This window comes from Neolamprologus multifasciatus, chromosome 3 (assembly GCF_963576455.1).
Source record: "Neolamprologus multifasciatus chromosome 3, fNeoMul1.2, whole genome shotgun sequence".
Classification (NCBI taxonomy): domain Eukaryota; kingdom Metazoa; phylum Chordata; class Actinopteri; order Cichliformes; family Cichlidae; genus Neolamprologus; species Neolamprologus multifasciatus.
The window spans coordinates 45663126-45685606 of NC_140441.1; the positions used below are offsets into that span (position 1 = coordinate 45663126).

The 22481-nt window shown below is 40.2% G+C and overlaps 2 protein-coding genes and 2 long non-coding RNA genes across 11 annotated transcripts in view; 3 read left to right on the forward strand and 1 right to left on the reverse strand.

The window, feature by feature from the left end:
* The first annotated feature begins 1248 nt into the window (after positions 1 to 1248).
* Positions 1249 to 4965, forward strand: LOC146523565 (uncharacterized). Its single transcript, XR_014872438.1, has 3 exons — positions 1249 to 2026; positions 2368 to 2425; positions 3384 to 4965. It is a non-coding gene; the product is annotated as an uncharacterized LOC146523565 (long non-coding RNA).
* An 829-nt stretch (positions 4966 to 5794) lies between these two features.
* Positions 5795 to 10906, reverse strand: LOC146523566 (uncharacterized). Of its 4 annotated transcripts, XR_014872432.1 has the most exons (7): positions 10390 to 10906; positions 8363 to 8540; positions 7772 to 8264; positions 7140 to 7291; positions 6849 to 6887; positions 6645 to 6764; positions 5795 to 6502 (listed from the first exon to the last, which is right to left on the reverse strand). It is a non-coding gene; the product is annotated as an uncharacterized LOC146523566 (long non-coding RNA). The 4 variants fall into 4 exon arrangements; XR_014872433.1 differs by lacking the exon at positions 10390 to 10906 and having other exon boundaries at positions 5796 to 6502; positions 7140 to 7296; positions 8363 to 9220; XR_014872426.1 differs by lacking the exon at positions 10390 to 10906 and having other exon boundaries at positions 5797 to 6502; positions 8363 to 9219.
* Positions 10907 to 16612: 5706 nt separating this feature from the next.
* The window catches only part of LOC146523567 (NACHT, LRR and PYD domains-containing protein 12-like), a 58135-nt gene continuing 52266 nt past the window's right edge, over positions 16613 to 22481 (forward strand). The window contains exon 1 of one of the 2 annotated variants that reach the window (XM_085151184.1): positions 16613 to 16744. The gene's annotated coding sequence lies outside the window, so the exon portion shown is untranslated. Of the gene's footprint in view, positions 16745 to 16771; positions 16791 to 22481 lie in introns of those variants that run through there. The other variant, XM_085151192.1, reaches the window with a different exon arrangement.
* The window catches only part of LOC146523568 (protein NLRC3-like), a 78774-nt gene continuing 72920 nt past the window's right edge, over positions 16628 to 22481 (forward strand). For all 4 annotated transcript variants that reach the window (XM_085151389.1, XM_085151395.1, XM_085151404.1 and 1 more), the window contains exon 1: positions 16628 to 16744. The gene's annotated coding sequence lies outside the window, so the exon portion shown is untranslated. The remainder of the gene's footprint in view (positions 16745 to 22481) is intronic.

Sequence of the window (22481 nt, forward strand, 5' to 3'; positions counted from 1 at the left end):
CTCGGTTCACTCTGGCACAGCTGGCTGCCGGCAGAGCCGGCGGGCACGCCGGTGCAGCCCCCTCTAGCTTCTGCCCGGTGGCTACTGGGTGACCCCTCATCTGGGGATCCTCAGCCCTTCCCATGAAGGTGGCACGGATGCCCCTCCGGTGGTCCTCCTTGGGCTCTTGCACTCTGGGGCCTCTGGATGTCTGGGGCCTGGATCTCCTCCATGCCTGCTTCATGCCCTGGGGGACGGGGCTATGGCTCTCTACATCCTCTAGCAGACCATTACATGGGGAAACCATTTGAATACAAGCGCGCCGATCCACACAGGTGTGCACATGGGTGTTCACTGTTCGTAGACTTAAATCACACCTTTCTTGGCTGCTACTTCAAAGCACATTGTGCGCTGTCTGTCCTGCGTGCTGCACAACAACATTCAATATTTAGTATTTACTGCTGTTTTCACTTAGCTAGATTAATGCGATGGTGTTGTGTATAGTATGTTGCATTGTTTTGTTTTGTTTTTTGCTTGTTTTCTATTCTTTTTCTCTCAACAGGTGATCCCGGAGATATTTTTTCTTCCCCCCTTTCTCACTGTCCCTCTCCCCTTCTGTTTTTCTTTTCCTTCCTCTTTCTTTCTCCCTTTCCTATCCCTCACTCATGTCTGTCCCGTCTGTAACAACTGAAAATAAAATAAATAATAAAAACAAAGGTCGATCAAATGGACCAATACGGCAATGCCATGATGATCCATTTGGCAAAATAAATCCATTGGGTATCCTTGTTGGTCTTCAGACAACAATTCTGATGGCTAAAGAACCAAATGGGACAGGCGAAAAAAAAAAAAAAAAGTATTAAGCTTTGCTTGTTCCATATTCAGTTTTTCAGCAAAACGTGTTTGAGTCCATAAGAAAAGATTCATTCTTATATCTGGAGGAATAAATATATTTCAATAAATATTAATGTTAGCCCGCAACTTTGTTCCAGTTTTGAATTTTGGCCCACTGTGTATTTGAGTTTGACACCCCTGCTGTAAATGATCAGTGACTCAGGTCAACACTAAACTTTAAACAGTCCCTCTGTGTCTCTGTGTGTGTGCTGAACATTTAGGATTGAGTCATGCTGCATTGACTGTGGGACTTTAATGTGTTAATAGCAGGTTGAAGACGGCTCAGAAACATTTGAAGATTAAAATTTAAATCAATTAATCAAAATGTATTTATAAAGAAACCTTTAAATAATAGTCATAATTATTATTATTATAAGAAATATCAAACATTTAAGTGGATTTTCTGTTACACATATTGTGTTAGCCCTGCGATAAACTGGCAGCCTGTCTTTGTCCTGTCTCAGCTGGGATAGGCTTCATCCTCCCGCAACCCTGAATTGGATACATTGTATTCCAATTATGTAATCTGATCATTTACAAACTCAAGGTATCTAATCAAAATGTAAGTAATAATTATAAAATGGGAAAGCAGAAATAAGTGTGACATGAATATAAATGTGTGAGCTGACATAGAGGACAGCTACATGCAGTCTGAAAAACCTTTGTTGTCAAGTTTGCTGGTATATCAGCACGAGACATTCTTACATAGAAGAGACTGTTAAAGTCTCTAACTCAGTGAAGCATTATTGGTCCAGTCTGTTTGGATAAATATAATAAGCTGATGTTTGTCCATTTATTGACACATTTTCTTAACTGCTTATCCAGTTCAGGATCACAGTGGAGCTGCAGCTGGATATGTTCAGTAAAGAAACCTTACAAAAGTTAACAATAAACCTGCATCCATGTACGTTGTTGTCCACAGGATGAGAAAATCAAACTGGAAGACTGTGGAACATGTTAATAAATGTTTGTGTTTATCCCTGTGTCTTTCGCAGGAGGCGCTGGAAGGTTTCCCTAATAGTTCCTGGTGAATCAAAGCAGAACCGTAAAGGTTGCTGGACTGCATGATGGCCTTACCCCTGAGCAGTCATCCTGTTAAAGGAGGAACCAGTTAGAAGCTGTTTTCAAAGTAGCTGAGCCGATTTCATCTCAAGTAAGCGATTAACTGTTTGTTCATCTGTTCTGCCACTTAAAGAGCATTAAAGACGTCTTTTGAGTGTCCAGTTGAATTAATTCTACTGTCAGCTATAAAATGTAATATAAGTATAAAAATATCTAAATATCTCCGGCCTGTTATATTCTAATGATGTAAGTCTGTTATCGTGTTACATTAGCATTCCTCACATATCAATGATGTGCTGTACAGTACAATCCTACTGACACAGCAGAGGGATAACGACGGCTATTCAACATCGTTACACGACACATTCGAGCTGCATGACGCAGACAAAGTGACTAAATCATCTTTTTTGTGGTTTATTGTCTTCAAACCAGCAGACAAAGCTGATGGCAGAAGATGTCGGAGAAGAACTTCAGGCCGTGTACTGAAAAGGTATTTTTTTCTTGTTATCAAAAGACATTTGGAGTGATGGCTTCTACAACTGGTTGTGCTAAAGTAAAACTTACAGTCTAAGAAATCACAGTGTTGATATTCAGCACAAAGAGAAAAGCTCACTTGTTTGAATTTATTTACAATCATAGTTTTTAAAAATTCTGACTGTAAACAGCTTTTACAGCTTTGATATTGTTTGACACTCGATATCAGGTGATAGGGTTTAATTTAAAGGTTTCTTTGTCCCTATGAGCCATTTACACTGACCAGTGTCAGTTTAACTGTAACACATTCATTATTTAGTTCCAACATTTCTAAGAGAAATAACTGAATGTAAAAAATGGCAGCCCTCAGGCCAGGTTTGATAGAGATATATGCATGCATCATGAAATTTATGTATCCCAGATAATTGTTATTCATCTAGTCATGGCAGACCCACCTCTTCCTCCCAAGTTAACTGCAACCCAAAAGAACTAGTGGGGCTATTTACACACTCACAACCAGTGTGGGGTAAAAAGAGCCACCAAAAAGCTGTCAGCCACAAATGTGCTATAAGAGTTAGAAACTCTACTTATGGAGAAACTTTCTAAGTCTAACAGGGGACAGGTACTCCTGCCCAAATAACATGATATAACCGCACATACAGCCCAGCCATACAATGAACCAAGTCATTTAGTTAAAGACAGCATGGGACCAAATGTATGTAATCAGCCTGCACCAACCTGGCATTTCTTCCTCCTGAATTAAAGGAATGAATGGATGAAAGTTAAATGACTACAAACCTAAAGCCACTAGTTCCCACACTGGAGTTCCCTGACACTGTGTGTTAACCGTATTTAGCTTGTATCAACAGTTGTAACAGGCTAAGCCACCTGAGACACTGCATTGAATGATTGTTCCTGTCTTAAAGATTTCAGCTGACTGGATTCAGCTCAGATGTTCTGCTTTTTCCTTTCAGTAGATCAAAGCAGCTCGTGCTCCTTCTGCTTCCATTTTAATGGCAAGAAGAAGAAGAAGAAGAAGACTGCTTCAGCGAAGTGGCGTTCATGGTCTCAGTGAACAGTCATGGTCACACACTGCATGTGGTTTTAAAAGCAACATGTCTGTTCACCACAACAATCAAGATGTGTAATATTAGTGCAGCTACGGTTTGTTCTTGAACATCAGTTCTGTTTTCTACTTTGATCACTTAGACCAAAAATGTGTTGTTTTCAGATTCTTTCTTTTAAATCTATAAAGCACCTGTTCATTTTTTATTACAGTTAGTTTCACATAAATGTTAGTTTTTCCTTTATGATCTTTTAATGCTTACACTACACTGTACATGTCTACATTAGAGACATTTCTGTTACCTGTTTCTGTTGACTCAGAGTTGTGAAATGTTCTTTTATTTGATGCACAATATGAAGTTCATAATTTTCTTACAAATAAAACTATAATGACAAACATGAACAGCTGTGCTTATTTCTGAGACATGAGTTTTTGAATGTGTTCATATTTAGACAGTGTACATTTGTATGCTGAAACTGTAATGGTGAACCTGATGTGATGGTCAACACAAGACAAATATATATCAATATAAAACAATATTGAAGTAATGTCTTTACCCTGTGCAGCGTGTGGACCCTGTGCACACAATCACCTTATTTACTGTAGTAAACGTGCGCCGCTAGCTCACGTGACTGACTGTCTCCATGGTTACATCGTATAATATTAGCTATGTAAACAGCTTCCAAAGATACCGCCATAGCTCTCTACAGCTGTAACACTTTCACACTTTGCAAATCATTTCATGTTTTTGATAGTTATGAAGACAGAATATGTTTTTAAGGTCATGCTAGGCGGTTGCTATGGTGGTTGCTGTGGACTTGGGTGGACCGCGTCCGATTCCTGTTATTAGCTGTCCGCCGTAGGAAGGCTGCGTTCCATTTACAAGTAGTGACCGTCTGCCTTAACTCGAACTCAAACCCCGCTTTGTTCTTTAATTATAGGCCTTTTATAGCCGTTCATGACACGCACACACACACATTACGCACACACACACATAAAGCACTTTGCCTCACAACGACAGTGCAACTTTACCTAACCTAACCTTTAAAGTATCTGATATAGGATAGAGAAATGAAGCAACCAGAGATTTAATGATGAAGACTCTGGGTTCTGTAGTTCACGTTTTACAGTCCTGAATGACTCTTTGCATATAATTTATTGAAGAGGACTTTAGAATGCACTTTACATTTAGACTGTTGCTGTTTAATTTTTTACATTGTTGCCGTGTTATGTCATGAATAAGGTTCACCTGCTGGGGGTTTGATGGATCAGCTGGACAATACAGTCAAAGACAGACTTCATTCATCATATGCAAGAATCCTAGTTGGATTTTTGTTTTCACTCATATTTTTGAACCAAATATTGAAAACAATTCTGACAGACTGGATACCTGGTCAGGTGTACATTACCTTGTACTCAAGCATCCCAGGACAGAGCCCTGCCCCACCATGAGCCTGGGTGGATACGTGGTTATAATATAAAAGGACCGATACTGAATACGAATATTTCATGAAAATTTAATTATAATACAAATTAGTAATAAGGGTTTCTCTGCGCCCTTATCTACCCCATACTCAAAGACCTGCGGGCTGAGAGGGTGACAGGAGAGGATGGCACTGAAGAGAAGATGCTCGGTTTCTGGAGTCTCCTGGTCCTATCAGTATTAGTAGGATGCATCTGCTGTGTCTTCTCGTGGATGCTCACCTACCTTGACTCGTTCCAGCCTGGTATGGATTTCCCAACACTGCGGACAATGGCCCATGTCAGACGTTTAATATTGATTACATATGTCTGAATTGCTAACCCTAACCCTAGCTCAACAGACCACAATGCCCTGGACTGTCAGTATTATTACATGCTGTGAACATAAGTAGCTTTGATCACAGTTTATGTTGTAAAAGAGAAGGAATATTGAAAAAAAGATCTACATTGTGATATTATTTCTTCCAAACTGACCAGAAACATGCTTGTCATACTCTCACAACAAAGGATCAGACTCACTGTGCATGACGGCTCAGGCCAATGATGTCTGTTAGATTGTCAGTTGTTTAGTGTGCTTCTGTACAGTTAGGGTCACCGTCTCTATTTCAGAATAATTAATATGCGGAAAACACTAAAAGTTGATTGCCTTCCAATATTCTAGCATAATTAAAAACATTTGACTTTGTAAGTACATATTATTACAGTCCTAATTCCAATATGATTCTTCATAACTCCTGCTTTGAAATACTGAACTTTAAAATTTACCTGATGAAAGATAATTTACAATGGCACTTTGTCAGGATAATTCTGACTATAAGATCACTGTATTAATCTGAATCCTTCTGAAATGTGCTGTGAATGAATGCTGATGCAACTCACTGTGGGAAAGCTGTTAATAAAATGAATCTGAGACACATGCAACACATTCACAGAGGAAGAGAACACAAAGGGAGGACACGCAGAGGCTGTGTTAAAGTCAGAAATCCAAATCTTTAGTCAAAAACAGACGGCGGTTACAAACAGGAAGACAAGCAGTCCATCAAACAGTCTACAGGGTCAAACATACAGAGAATTCAAACAGCAGTAAAAAATAACCGGACACTGAAAAACTTAAAGCAATGTGTGACGCAATAAAAGGAAGCAGCGCAGTATATTCACTGAATTATCATCAATTACAAAAGAGAAAAAGAGAAAAGGAGAAAAACAATGATTTCTAAGAAAATAAACCTTGATGGAAACATACAGAATGTAAACTGTGTGAGTTTGGTGAACTTTGTTAGTAACAAATGAGGGGGAAAAAAGAGAGAGACAAAAACTCAGTATTCAATAATAATTAGAAAGCATCTAGACATTGTGGTCATGGATTTTTACAGTCTTAGTTCCGCTCACTGTCATCATTATAATCATCATGATCAATGGCGAGGTCCTGAGGTGGGCGGGGCTGTCTCTGATGATGTCACCATGAAGGAACAGCATCTGGCACGTGTTGCTGAAACATCCCAGTACACTGGTGTAGTTTCCTCTCCAGCTGTTTGACATTTGGCACTTCAACATTAAGGGGAAGAAGAAGAAACAGTGTTAGGTCAGGTGACCACATGTTTTCTAAAATAACTGACAGGAAGTAACCAGGCCGTTAGAAATGGATGGCATGTGTTTAGAGTTACTGTAGTTGGGTAACTCTACTTACCAAAAGCAGAAGCACACAGATGGACAAAGCTGCTGAATGTTGCAGGAACATGCTCATGTGTGGTGGTCATTCAGTGTTGCTTCGGCAGGTTAGACAGTCCAAGACTGATATGCTGCCCATCTGAGAGTCTGAAAACACACATGCAAAGATTTATTTTGTATTACAGTCAAAGTTGGATGTATCCACTGATCCACATCACTTTACCTGGATGATGACTCCTCTCTCCCTCACTCAGAAACACTCCTAACATAACCAAGCCAATATATAATATTGAAGATTTACTTACATCATTACAAAAACAGCAAAAACATCTCCCTTTGATTCTATTTCTTCATTCCTGCTGAACATCAGGCAAGAAATATCCCAGTAAATCACAGTAAAATGTAAAGCACATGTTTTCTCTGCTTTGTCTAACCTCTGCAGAGCCTCTGTCAAGAAAAACATATCTGTAAGCATAAAACAAATATACATTTCATAACACGTCACTGGACAAACCTCGGTCAGTTGATTTCCTCTGTGCAGTGCAGACAAACATCAGTCAGCAAGTCAAGGTGGTGAGATGGACTGGTGTCCTTTGTGACTCTGCTGGTTCTTCTGAGGAAAGACCACCGTCTCTCCACACCGCCTCCATCTGTGAGCACAAACTGCTGCTCTGCCAGCATGTAGGAAATCAGATATCACACACAGAAGGGTGAAGAAACATTAGAGCTCAACTTTTAATACTTTAGATCTAAACAGATCAAACTAGCTCTTAGTTTCAACAATCAGACAAACAATGATACCATACTGATTCTGTATGAATACAATATGGTATTTTCAATTCAGGTGTCAAATTAATTTATTAAAACTAATACAGATATATGTATATATATATATTTTTTTGATAAATTAGTTTGCTAAATTATAAGAATATATATTTTTTATTTTTTTTCATTTAACAATTGCAACTGAAAGAAATTAAATATTGAACAAAAATATATTGTCACATTCTGAGCATGCTCAGCATGCTGACAGACTTGAAGTTGCTACAGATTTTAAGAAGTGATCATTTTATTTTTCATCCGTTTAATCAAACATTTGATGCCTCAGCTGTCTCAGTCCTATAGCGTTCTGCAATTACAACTAACCTGAGGCTTGGATTTGGCTGCAGGTGCCCCTGTACATCCTTCTCAGCAGCACACATGTGGGTACCATTTAATCACACTTCTTCCTGAGCTTTGCTTCATCACAAGACCAAAGGTGGCATCCCGTGTCACGGTCTTATCATCATCCAGAAGAAACATTTGAAGAAACATCATGGAGAAGAAACATTTACGCACCTCCTGGTTTTGTTTTCTGATCCTGCAAAAAGACTAAGGACAACAAAGCCCAGAGAACACGAGATACACAACATCCAACATTCAGACTCAACAGTCTCCATAAATGAAGAGCACCAGGTTGGTTCAGTTATAGTAGATATAAGCATACTTCACATTACTGGGTATGAATAATAATGAGGAGGCAAACTTTGAAGATGCAGAGCACGATGTCCCATCATCAGACTGTAAACAAACATGCACCAGGCTTCTTTGTTGGCAGAGGTGATGATTCTCCCATCAGGGAACAGTAGAGTGTATTAACCTGTGGTATAAGCAGCAGTCACTGAAATATTACTGTTTCAGATAAGAAATCTAGCACATAAAAGCCAGGGTGGGAGGGATCTCTGCAAACTGACTTACCTCTGCGAGTGTGAAGCTCAACAAAAATCTGACTCTCCAGTCACAGACAAACAAAAAACTCCAGCTGGGAGATAGAAAACGCTGAGTCTTGCTGGATGTTGCTGGTCAGAGTCCACACATTAGCAGAGTGCTTCTTGGTCCCACTGACCCATGTGGACAGTGACTGTGGAGAACTGTTCTGGAAAACAGAGAAGAGAATTAAAATAACAAAAAGCCAAACAGGATTTCCACAAAGACTCTCTTGGAATCAGCAATCAAAAACACAGTGGTTCATATTTCAATTAAATATGAACAGGTTCCTTAAATGTAAGCAGTTCAGATCTGATTTAATTTAATTTCCTTCACACAGCACATTTGTCCAGGCTGACAGGTAAACATAGAATTAATCTCAGGTAACATGACTCATAGTAGAGATTCAGTAAGAAAGATTGCTAGCTCTAATATTATTACCACACAATCCAAGGACACACCAACAGCTCAGATTTCTAGAAGTATTTAAACAAATGTTTTCTGAATATTCAATTTATGTTCACAGTGGGAGGGTGGGGGGTGTCGTGGAATTTTTTAAATAAAGTCTGCAACACAGAAAGAGCTGTGATCAAGCTATTTATTACTGCGCGCAGGAGAGCCAACACACATCAAACATCACAGTTCAGTCATGTCAGCGCTGCCACAGAAGTGGTGCTCCTACTCCTTTATGCATTCCAAGGAAGAGGGAGGAAGTTACAAACTGATCATACCACACTTCACGTGTCTCGTTATGAAACCTAACAGATCAATGGTTACGCTGTTTTGTGCCCTTGGCCTTATCAGCACCTGTAAAGGGAGTTGTTTTCTCAAACTGCTGAAGTAAGTTCGTCTAGTTTTAGAAACTTTCACTGAACAGTCTACAACAGTGTCACAACTAAGCATATGCATAAGCACTTAAATACTTTAAATGAGAATAACAGAAAATTTCTATTACAGAGGCTAGAGCCTGTCCCAGTAGTCATAGGTAGAGCAAACCTGGACAGGTCACCAGTCTGTCAGAGGACTAACACAGAGACAGACATCAGAGTAACAAATCTATTTAAAATTAATGTAAGCTTGCTGCAGCTGTATATATGAACATGTGTTTCTGTGCTCACAGTCCACCTCTCAGGAACCTGCAGTTCATTTTTAGTCTACTTTAAACAGACCTCACAAAAGGCTGATGTGGCTGGATCAGTAGTCTGATTTAAGTACGATACCTTTGGCCAGGGATTAATCTGGTGCATCGCTTCACTGCAGTCTTATGTATTTTCCCCACACCTGAATTTAAAAAAATACCGATATATAAAAATAACAGCTTCAGCTGATGCAGCCTGACTCAGTCCTAAATGTTCAGCACACACACAGAGACACAGAGGGACTGTTTAAAGTTTAGTGTTAACCTGAGTCACTGATCATTTACACTATTACAGAGTCTGGCAGTCTTTGCATGATGTCCACGTCACTGTAAGTTTCTAGCTGACTCTCAGGTGTGACAGGTGTGCCAGCAGGAAAGAGTAATAATAACCTGCATCCTGAGGTTTGTCATGCAGGATTAAAGGAGCCAGGCTTTGTTCACACAGCTAGGATTGTATTTTACACTGACCCTGGGTCAGTATAAGTATCATACAGTTTAAACGAAGCACTGAAACTTGCACATATTTATTACAGATGTACTGAAGCTTATCGAGATATTTGCTGTCAATCTGTGGCTGCGATTAAACACTTTACTGGAAACTTTATTAACTAGTAACTTCATCAGTCATGACAGAAGCAAATATTTCTGTGATAACATCGTTTATACAGTAACAGCTTTACCACAATATAAGCTAACGTTTACACGGTAACTTTAAGCTAGCACCATAAAGACGGTAAAACACGTAATAATATCTACAAATGCATCTTAAAGCTGTTATATTAGCACTCGGTGTATTACTAACATAACCACATTAACATTATTGACACTCGCTGACTTTCAATAGTCATTCTATAAATGCTGTCCGTTTAAATGGTCTTACCTGTAAACACTGCTGTATCCACCGGATTCCAGCGTATTCCCACGCTCCTGTTAGTGATCCTCCATCTGGATGGATGATAACAACCTTCTGAACAATCTAGCAGGAGATGGTCCATACCTATGGGACTGATTTGTGCTAATAACGCCCATTGTATGGACTGATAACAGCCGAAGCGGGTGAATAAAGTCACCCAGTCGCTAGCTGTGCCATTACCCAGCATACACCACTCCCTCCATAAATGCAATAAACGATACAAAAGTAATAGCCTATAATTAATTTATCTGCTGTATCTGCTGTTTCTCAGGTAGTTGTTTAATTATATAATTTATTGTGTTCTGTATACGTCACTACAATGTGATTTTGGAAATATATAAATATACGGACAACAGGCTCTTCCGCGGCAATCTTTTGTCGTCAATAAGCAACGTTTAAGGAGCTCTATAGTATTCAATGAGAGGACCCTGCACGTCAATTCTCGACGAGAGGGGGTTATCCTGCGCCTCGATAAGTGACGCAGAGGGAGCCTGACCATGCGTCACACATTTGACGAGCTGGGAGTGAGAACGTGTTGGCAGATCATGTCAGAGGTTTGTCATCAACAGGAGGAACTGTTAATATCATAGAATGAAGGATGCTTGTCAGCTGGATGAAGAAGGTTATTTAATGGCAAACGTTCACATTGAAGTCAAATTGTTGTCGTGTTGAACAGATTCATGTACTGATTGTCTCCAGAATGTTAGAAGAGCTTCAATGAATCATTAGAAACAACTTACAGCTGCACAGTTGTGTCAAACCAATCTTTGTGTCATTGTGAGATTTTTGTATTTCTACATGTGACACACGTCTAAAACATGCACACAATTTGAACACAAAACCGGGACTCATTTGTTACCACATCCAGATGCTGAGAGCCATTTACTTGTAGTCCTGTGTCTATATATATGTACCATTAGATGTTATTGGAATGATTGTCAGCTTTGATAGTTTCATGTATGTTTAGCTGGACGGCTGTTTGATCCTCGACATGTTTAAAGGTGTCCAGTCCTGAGACACTGGGGGTGGAAACAGCTGTGATGTCATTGGACTGTCACAAAGACAGAAGTGCATGAAGTGAGCAGCCAAGGAGCCGCTGATGTTTTGGATTCAACAGTTTAGCATTTGAAAGGTTGACACAGACACATTTGCACATAGAAAGCTGAATTTGTCATATGCCACAGTTAACTCACTGTTCAGTGTTTTTCTGGAAGCTTCTTAACTGCCTCTGCTGCCAAACAAGCAGCTGATGTCCTTGAGAAGAAGCTGAAGAAGTCTTCAACAACAAATACAGGAAGTGGACTTTCAAATACTAGATTCACTTTAGACTCACACAAGAAATGACTAAACTAGCTGTGTTTGATTGACTCCTTTGACTATATGAAAGGTCAGTGTGTGTCTGTACACAGACTGTTGTGTTGTACTGTTATTCAGTTGTCTGCTGTGTGCTGAATGTTTTCACATGTCTGCATCTCAGTGTAGATGAGTCTGGGGGTCATGGGAGGCCACCATAGCAGTCTCTTCAAAATCATGACATCATCATAAATGCTGCTGGACTGTCTGTTGGGCTGACGGTTAAAAAGCCGTCGGCCTCTGGAAGGAAACAGAAGACATTTCAGAGGCTGCAGGCAGATTTCTTTGATTTGGGGCCTTTTTCAGCTTTATTGGACAGAGCAGTGAAGATAAGTGACAGCAAAGCAGAGGGAGAGAGAAAGGGGACGTGGCCCGGGTCAGAATCAAACCCAGGCCAGCTGCTCTCCACCTTGTGGCACATGGTCACCTGCTCATCCTAGTGAGCTCCACCAGCAGCCCTTTCACACAGTTTACACTGTCAAACACTGTGTGTGGACCTCAGCTAACAATAGGCTACATTTAAATCTGGACTACATGCTTTTATATTGAGGCACATTTTTCACTGTTTTTATTCCATCAGCAGCTCAACATCATGAGCAGCTTTGACATAAAGACATCAAACTCAAGCTGACTTTAAACTGGATCTACTTTTAATACAGGGGATCAAAAACAACTAACATCTTTATTATATATCAGGACAGAAAGTCATTTCATCTCAAATGGAAAACAGCTTTATTTGGAAGAATCAGCACTATCAACTGGTTTGGGATCTCCACCCGTTTCATGTCTTTACAGCTTCTCCAACAAAGTTCCTGTAAAATCAGCATTTTTGTCTTTATTGGTTTGATAGTGATTGATTATTCAGTCCCAATCTGCTGTCATCTAAAGAACAAAATGATGTTTCTATGAGTCAAAAAGCTCCAGATGTTGTCGGGTTCACAAAAAAAACAAAGATTAGGAACTTAAACACAAAGTGTTTGGAGCCAAAATGTTACCAAGCTGCTCTTTTTGAAATGGCAGAGGTACAGTGGTGTCTAACAGCACACTGTGGAAGGCAAACATGTTATTGTTGGATGAACATTTATGAATCCTTTGTAGATTTGAGCTTTTGGAGCCTTTCTTTTCTCTTCAGGTGTACAGATGCTGAGGAGGCAGGTGAAACAGGTGGAGCTGTTGTAATGCTGGCAGAGGGTGTGTCTTAGTAACTCTGTGAGGTAGAACTGGATCCAACATTGTGGATGTGTTGATGTTGGAGCCATTAAGATTCTCTGGCCACACTGTAGGATTTCCCTTTGATCCACTGCGGGGGCATTTTGGAGTCTGTCAATGAAACTCTTCATATTTGTGTTTGACACCAGTTTATAGAAACAGAGAAATGTGTCATGCTTTTGTTCGGCCTCAACAAATATACACATTTGTTCATTGGTTGGACTTTTTGTAAGGAGACACATTGAAAATCATGTTAATAAGATCTTGTTGTTTCCTGTGGATCCGACACAGAGAGTGGACTTCAGACAGAAACCGTGGAAGAGATTTTAGAGGCTGTGTGTGGCAACAGGAAGTTTCTGTATGTTTGCTGATCTTACATGTGGAAAACAACACATGATGTTTCTGAAGTTCTACAATGATTGCAGCTGCCGTCATAGGCAACTCTCGCATTTAAGTTCATTTTATTAAAAAGTTAAGTTTGAAACAATAAGTAGTTGAAATATTAAGAAATAATACATAAGAAATAAATAGTAATTTATGTTTGTTGATTAGATTTATATGTTTAAATGTGTTATTTGTGCTAATTGTGAAATTACAAGTTGAGCTTCATTAAGACTCGAGGGGAGTAACAATGATCATTGTTCTGACAGCATTTTGAGTGGGAACAGTTCAAAGTTATTTACTGATTGAAACAAGCTGAATGTTTCTGTGCACGATGAAGAAGAAGATCAGCAGCAGCAGCTCAGCTGATCAATGAATTGACATCTATCAGTCATTTCATGAGATGAAGTCATCAGCAGACATTTGTTCTAACTGTGTGATAAATGTCAGAACGTCAGGGCTCTGCTTTAGTCACTACTTGATGATCATTGGCTCATTGTTGAATCCAGTGGCCCAGTCTGACCTCTGACCCTTTGCTGCAGGTCTTCTGTGTTATCTCCACTTTCATGTCTGATCTTCTGCTGGATCGTCCAAAATAAACATCTGAATCATTTCCAACACTTCAGCAGATCTTTAGTTTGGGCAGTACAGTACAAAATAACACATATTGTACTATACTGCCCACTTCCTGATCTTATTGGATCTGTGTGTGAGGTTGGTGAAGGAAACACATGTTTACTGAGTGAATCGCTGCCATTAGGAACTAGTTTTTCATATCACAGCCTACAAATCACACAGGACCATTTCTGCAAGTGAAAAGTCGTAATTGGAGGAAAATAATTGTCTAGTTTGTGCGACTGTTGTTTTATAAATGAAGAATTGTCCCAACTACATGTGCTGCTGACCTTTGACCTTTTCTTTAGGTGCACAGAGGCCTGAGTAGTCTGTGGAAACATCCAGAACTGAGGCAGTGCTACAGATGTCTTCAAATAAAGTGGTGTATTATCAATGGATGGGTTCCATTCCTGTTTAGACCTGCTCGCTGTCAATGGGCTTCATTCCATTTCAGACTGCCGGTGGTCGGCTGTGATCTAAACTCAACATGGCTCCTGTGTTAGAAGAGCCTCTGATTTTAAAATATGCACATTGAATAGTTTCTGTCCAACACTATGGAGCTACCAGCCCAGTATATGTACCCCACAGTAGATGGAGTTATCAAGTTGGACTGACAAACATCATGACTCATGTAATCCCTACATGTGGACCTTTCACAGATGGATCCAAGTGCAGATTCAACTCTGCATTACATTTGACTTCAGCTGTTACACACTTTCATTTTCTAGCTGTGTCACTTCCTGCTTTTTGGATCAGATAGTTTATCCATGCCCACAAATGTTTGGCTGCATATTTGTATCATCTATATTTTCTAGTCTTCATACAGCCGATATTTCATGTGAACTCCAATATGCCACCTGCCATCACGTTTTCAGGGTTAGTTCAGTGTTGGTAATGTAGGACAAACAGCAGCACATGTTCTCTAAATGTTTGCAGTCATTTTTAAATGAAGCTGATACTACATGAGACATTTCCCACATTTATTGTCTTTGAACAGAGAATAATAAAGCCATCAAACATATACAGGTTTGTGCAAATACAAACTTCTGTGGTGCATTTGATGACCTGCAGAGGAGAACAAGTCGGGCTTTTCAGCCCTAACACAACCTCTTTGTTCTCAATACTACATAACCTTAAAAGTCTGATATGCAAGTTTGCATGAATCACCAACACAGTTGTATTTGTTTCTAGTATAGTTATAAATAAGGTGATCAAATATCTGCTGACTGATTAGATCCAGTATCTATTAAAGATGAACTGGATATCACAGCATGTTGTTAATCCGTCATATCAAACTAAACAGTGTTGCTGGTGTAAATATCCTCCAATAAAGTCAGATGAGGGTTTCTGTTGCCAGGTAACGATGATGTCACACTGGATCTTCTGATCTTTAGCATCGTAGCGCTCGGAGTCTGATTTTGGCTCATGTGTTGTCATACACCAACATGACGTTCTACTAGTCAAGGCCTCACCTTAACCCACTGATGCTGATCACACAGACCCACTAATAGAACTGTTTTATCAGGTTTTATGCAGCATCACCATTAATGTCACATTTTTTTTTTCCCATATATTTTTATTGAAATTTTTTATAGTACAATACAAACAAATGTTGAACACCCTCTCATTCACACATCCATCCATACATCAAACCTGCCTACATCACATTCAAATGTAGAGATGAGCATAGTTATCACAGTAATACAAAAATACAATGGGATAGGATAGACAAGATTTTCCCTTCCTTCCCTTCTTCTTTTCCTTCTTTTTCATAAATTAATGTCACATTTAATCAGACCACACTTACATTACAAGCCCACTATAGCCCATTATCAACATTTTAAATTACATTATACATCTGCAGTGATTTAAAGGACCACTATTTTAACCTGATTCATTTCTCCACCTTAACAGTTCATTCCTCAAATCAAACAAGATATTTGACCCTCAAAAAAATGTACCAACAAATAATTTAATATTTATTTTCCCACTTTTACATGTGAAATCAAACAAGTGTATTTAACAGTGAAAACCAGAGTGGAAGCTGCTCATATAGAGTCCAACCCAGGCTAAAAGTTGAGTAGACCAGCATCATCAAAGTGTCGGCTCTCTGAACACGGTGCAAGATCGCCATCTGCAGGACAAAACTAGTTTTTCTTGCCCTCCTCGTCAACGTCAAGATGACGTCATCGTACAACAAAACATGTAGATCAGGTGACATGACTGTTTAAGAAGCGGAGTTAAACTGTGGCAGGTAAGCATGTGGAGGAGGAGCAACAACTGCAGCATGACGCTGGAACGTCATCATTGCATTATACAGTTTCCTCTCTAACTGGATGATGCTGTGAATAAGAACAGCTGTGGAACCATTGGCCATTTCCCATAGTGTAGCTGAGTCAAAACAGCCCAAGTGCTGAGAAGGAAAACATAATGATTTATGTAAAGTCATAACTGGGTGCAGCAGCTGAGCTTTGACCTGTGAGCTGCAGCTTAAGTTTCTTTTATGGTTCAGTGTTTAATGTTTAAACTGTTTATGGCTGCACACACTGCTGCGGGTTAATTATTGATCAAACAATATCACACAAGGTGCAGCAGCTGACCTTTGAGCTGTGAGCTTCAGACTCTTTGCTGGTGTGAAGTGTTTAATGTGACTTCAGCCTGCAGACACAGAGGACTGATGAAGCAGAAGATTGTCTCTGTTTCTACACAGACCTGGTCCAGACAGCAGAGCTGCAGAGTGAAGACGTTCATGGGAAGAAGCTGAGTAAGTGCAACGTCCTCTTTGAATCCTGGATCAGGAAGTGAAGCCGGTGAATATTTGGTGTTTAAATAAGGTTTCTGTCTTTGACTCAGTCTGCTGTCACTTTGTTTCAGAGAGAAAAAGAGATTTCAGATTAACTGCATTATATGCTGAGTAACTAAATGCTGCTAGTCTGTGGTGTCACTCCCAGCAGCATTACGTCATTTCTTTACTCTGACCTTTAACATCAGTTAACTTAGCTAGCAGAGCAGCTAGCAGTTAGAGTATGAACTCTGTGTCAGCAGTCAGCTTGGTCCTGGTGGTCACCTGGTTTCATGTTTGCTGATGATCCAGATGTGTCCACATAATTATTTATTTCTGTAAATGTAAAGACTTTACAGATAAACAACAGCAGCCCTCTGGCTGGACTCTAACCTGTGAGTTTCCTGTGATTGAAACCACAAGCTGACATTTTCCTTCTGAAGCAGCTGAATGGATGTTTGAGTTTACCTGCATACATGGTGCAAATAAACCCGCTTTGGATGGTTTGGAGGCAGGACAGGATTCTAATGTGATTGGTCACTTTGATAAGGTGGCTGTAACTCAGGTGGTCGAGCAGGTCACCTGCTAACCAGAAGGTTGGTGGTTTAATGCCAGTCTGCATGATGTCCTTGGGCAAGATACTAACCCCATGTTTCTCTCCGATGCATCCATTAGAGTGTGAATGTTAGACAGGAAGCACTTAAAAACATGGAAAAAGTACTTGTGTGAATGTACAAGTTGTGTAAAGCTTGTGTTTGAAAAATAAAGTTTATTTCTTATTATTTATTTTATAATAAAGTTATTTCCTGTGCAGCAGTGGAAATACTGACAACTATAGCTGGATTATTTATTTGAACTATTTTAAACCAGAGGCTTCAGACGCAGGTTCTGCAGCCTCTGCACTGCTGTGCCATCAGTCTGTTGGACAGTATTTGATAGATTTCAGGGAAAAATGAAGGAACATGAACAACTGGTTGAAACACTTATACTTTATACATCATGCTTTTCTTATGCAACATCCACACGTGAATCATGCAACTTTAACATTTAAAGTATCGTAGCTCTGTTGCTAAATTTTCTGACTCGGTGAATTGTGAGCAGCAGAAAGGAGGAAAGCACTAATGCTGGCACAAGGGGCCACAAGCCAGTGTACTCCAAATGGCAGCCTGGGTAAATGGGGAGTCTTGCATTAGTAAGGGCATTCTGAACTAAAGCTTTACCAAATAAAATGCATGGATCATAATGAATAAGACTGTCATGCTACTGATGGCTGAAAGAAAAGGAAGAGGAGAGGAGGAAGGAGGCATGTTAGGAGTAGAGATGGACCGATCCGATATTACGTATCGGTATCGGTCCGATACTGACCCAAATTACTGGTTCGGATATCGGCGAGAAATAAAAAATGTAATCCGATCCATTAAATATCAAAAAAGCACCTCACAAAACTTGCTACACAGCGTAACTCGGCTCATAACCGTAGCACGTCGCAGCAGTATGCGTCACGTGATAGAGCCGCTGTGTGTATTTGTAGCCTTGCTAGCAAACCAGCATTTCATCTCCGAGGAAGTTTTCCCAGAGAGAAGTAAAGCAAGTGTGTAAGTTCATCTCTGAATGTTTGTAAAGCATTCCCACCTTAAGCTTAACAACAGATATATGGAGCGACTGCCTCTCTCTCTCTCTCTCTCTCTCTCTCTCTCTTTCTCTCCTGCTGCTACTTCAATCGTGAAATTGCTTAATGATCAGCTGATCGGCTTTTCTGTCGAGAGTCCGTCTCTCGTCTTAGTTTTTGGCCCACTTCTCACCAGAAAGAGGAAACCAGCGGCTGAACAACAGCAGCACTATTAAGCTTGATAAGCTGTTGTTAGAATTTATTTAATATTACTTTCTAGACCAGGATCGTTTTCTACGCAGCTGACGGCTGGTAACTGTGCAGGGGCGGATCTAGCAAAGTTTAGCCAGGGGGGCCGATAGGGCATGAACAGGGAAAAGGGGGCACAAAGACATACTTTTCTTTCTTGTTCTCATTTAAAATATCTAGCTTTTAATAAATAATTATCTGACTCTTACACCCAAAGTTTTAATCTGATGTAAAATATATAGAAGTCCATTACTGTATATAGTAACTGTTAAGTCTAATATACCCTAGTAAGCTATACTACTTTTTCCTTTGGTAAGATACCATCTGTGCAGTCTGCAATTCTGTTGAAGAAAGATGTTGAATCTATTTAATTATTCTTGAAAAATAATTTCTTTCTGTGCATTTTTCCCCCTACATCAAATTAAATTTGATTACATCGATTAAGCATCATGAGCTGGAGGGTGGGGGGTGGTTCCCTATTTTTTTTTTTTTTGCTGGGAGTTTGCAACCCTATTAGTTAGGTTGCTTAATATTTCTGCTAAGTACTCTTTAAAATACCAGAATAGGGAGGATGGAGCAGGTTTACGTTTATTAGATTGATCAGTATTGCTGAACTATGAAATATTTTGTTGTATTTTTTACATACAGGTATAACAGAATAGCTTTAGTGTTGTTATTTATTTAAGCTTGGGTATAAACTTATACAAAATGCAGCAAGATATTAAAAAAAACGTTTTACTGATTAAAAAACACACTATATCGGATTCATATCGGTATCGGCAGATATCCAAATTTATGATATTGGTATCGGTATCGGACATAAAAAAGTGGTATCGTGCCATCTCTAGTTAGGAGTAGGGATGGGTATCGTTTAGGTTTTATCCGATACCGGTGCCAAACCAGTACTTTTGAAACGGTGTCTGTGCTTAATCGGTGCTCGAACCGGTGCTTAAAGAATGGAGAACACAAACTTTGTCCTGAAACCTCTCATGTTTAGCTGTTTTTTTTTGTAAAAAGATAACAATGTTAGCCTTTTTTGCAGCTATAGGGCATATATGGTTTCACTCTATCAAACAAGAAGACAGCCGCATGTAACTACGATGGTGTTTGCTAGTTCACCTTACATGCATTAATGTAATAACGTGGTTAGCCTACTCAACGTAAATTACACACAAACAACATTAAGCTACTCACCCAGAGAAGAACGGCTGCTGCTGCCATCATCATCCGTCATCATTTCTGCTACACTGGCAGGGCTGGGGGCCAGGACTCTCCTTTTCGGGTTTTTGGGGGATGTTGCTAACTCCGGGTCCGATAACAGGCACCACACCCGCAGTAGATGTGCTCGGTGTGAGGTCTTGCAGCAAGCTATCAAATACGGTGCATTTCTCGGCTTTTACAAAAAACACTATGTGTCGCCGGGTGTTTCATGGTAAATGGACTTATTCTTATATAGCACTTTTCTACTGTCCCAGAGTAGTCAAAGCGCTCTATACAACATGCCACATTCACCCAATCACACCCATTCTCACAAGCACTTTATCTACACTCAGTGCTTTCTAAGTACATTCACACACATTCACACTCCGATGGATGCATCGGAGAGCAAGTTGGGGTTAGTTTGCCCAAGGATATGTGACACACAGACTGGAGGAGCCTGTGATCGAACCATCAACCTTCTGATCAGTTGGTGACCAGCTCTACCCCCTGAGCTACAGCCTCCCTGCTTCATCAGTTACCTCATTTGCACAGTATCAGCTTAAAGCACTTGTTGCAGGCTGCTGAGTTTGCATCTTTTGCTGTGAAGTACAGCCAGACTTTGACCGCTTCGCCTTGGGCATTTTTAATCTGTAGCTCTGCTCTAAAAGAACATATGTACCTGGGCCCGCCTACTATCCTTGGAAAGGTAAAATGATTGGCTAGAATCCAAAGTGTATGACATCTCAGGAAAGAAAGCACAGAAAAAAGCACCGAAATGTGCGCTGCTTTTCAGTCTGGTTACTTACGTTTATGTCAGAACCGGTGCCATAATGGCATCGGATACCGGTACCCATCCCTGGTTAGGAGGCAATGGTAGAGAAGGAAAGACAGGAGAGTGGAGGTGATGTATCTAAATGCATCTGAACAAAGCAGAAGTACACACCAAACTCAACAGATAGTCAAATGTAGAATCACAGAACAGAACTGCAGGCTGAGTTTGGATGTTTGACTTTGTCTTTCACACCTCTCTGTGTCTCACACACACAGTGACGTCAGACATATTCACACTCACTGTTCCATCTGCTTTGTGCACAAATTCATTACTTTCTTCCTTCAATGATCTACATACTACGTGCTGCCCAGTAAATACTTTGCAATGTATTTCATCCCCTTTTAAGGCAGAATTACTCAGTTTATTCCCCATTACAAGACAACAATCAGCCACACTCACACAGACCACGTCTGGCCTGCACTCGCTCACACGCGTTCACACACAAAATAGGCACCAATGAGAGCTCTATCCTCCTTACATATTGGTGGAGAAACCAAACACTCAACGCCCTCAGCGGAGGAGGAAAAACCTCCTTTCAGTGGAGAAACCATCCTTAACCCTCCTTGAAACTGGCGGGGAAACCAGACCTCCTTATGTATGTGTGTGTATATGCATGTGCTTGAATGTGTGTGTGTGTGTGTGTGTGTGTGTGTGTGTGTGTGTGTGTGTGTGTGTGTGTGTGTGTGTGTGTGTTTGGGGGTGCGTTTGTCTGACCTCCTGGGTCATAAAAGTAGGAAGCTTATTAACCAAGAAAACAGAACCTTCAGATAGGATGTTCCTATAATAAAACACTACAGCAAGCCTATTCAAATGGTGGCCAGCGGGCCAAATGCGGCCCAGAAGCAACCTGCGAGTGGCCCTGCCTGTGGTCCTGGCAGAAACACAGAGAAAACGCAAAAAATTAATTCATTAATTAATTTTTAAAAAATTAAAAAACTAAAAATTCCTACAGCGTAGTGTAGACTATGAATGCAACACTTCAGTAGCCTAGCAATATTTAACCCACATTTCACCGTGATGTAAACATATTAAACAATCATCGTAATATATGATGCGACAACAGCACGTCTTTCTCAGTCCAAAAGCGCAAAATTGACAATGAACCCTGCCTGGACTCACAAATACTTATTCATTTTACCGCCAAATCCAAATGCCAAACCAATGTGTTTAATTTGCAGTGAGTGTGTTGCTGTACTTACGAAGGCACCACAATGACAAACACCAGACTTTCTACACAAACTTTCCAGAGCAATCTCAGGAGAGGGCTGCAAAAGTACAGTTTAACTGCGAGTTTAATAATCTTACAACCGGAGTTGTACTACCATGGTGAGGGTCCTGTACAGTCCAAGAGAGAGTTGCAGCAGCTTCCCTTCGTGTTTGCTTCTTGGCGAAGAAGAAAAGGCCTTTCACAGATTCTGAAACAGTGAAATACTGCATGCTGGCCGTGGTGGATGCGGTGATAAGTGACGAAAAAATTAAAGTAAGTGTGACATCTGCTATTAAAAACGTACCCCTGTCAGACAGTTCGTAGAGTTGAAGTTCTGGCGTCAGACGAGTTTGAAATGCTGTTAGATGACCTGAGGAAAACTGATGTAATATCTATAGCAGGAGATGGGTTCACAGACAGAACTGATAATGCACAGTTGTGCATATATGTCTGTTTTTTTGGATGGGAAATTGCTCGGCTTGCTACCGTTAGAGGGACACAGCTGGCAAAATAATGTTTGAGAAGATTTCAGCTCTTTTTGAGGAAAATGGTCTGGATATGAAGCGTGTCTGTATACTTGTGATGGATGGGGCTCCATCCATGGCAGGAAAAGTGAGTGGTC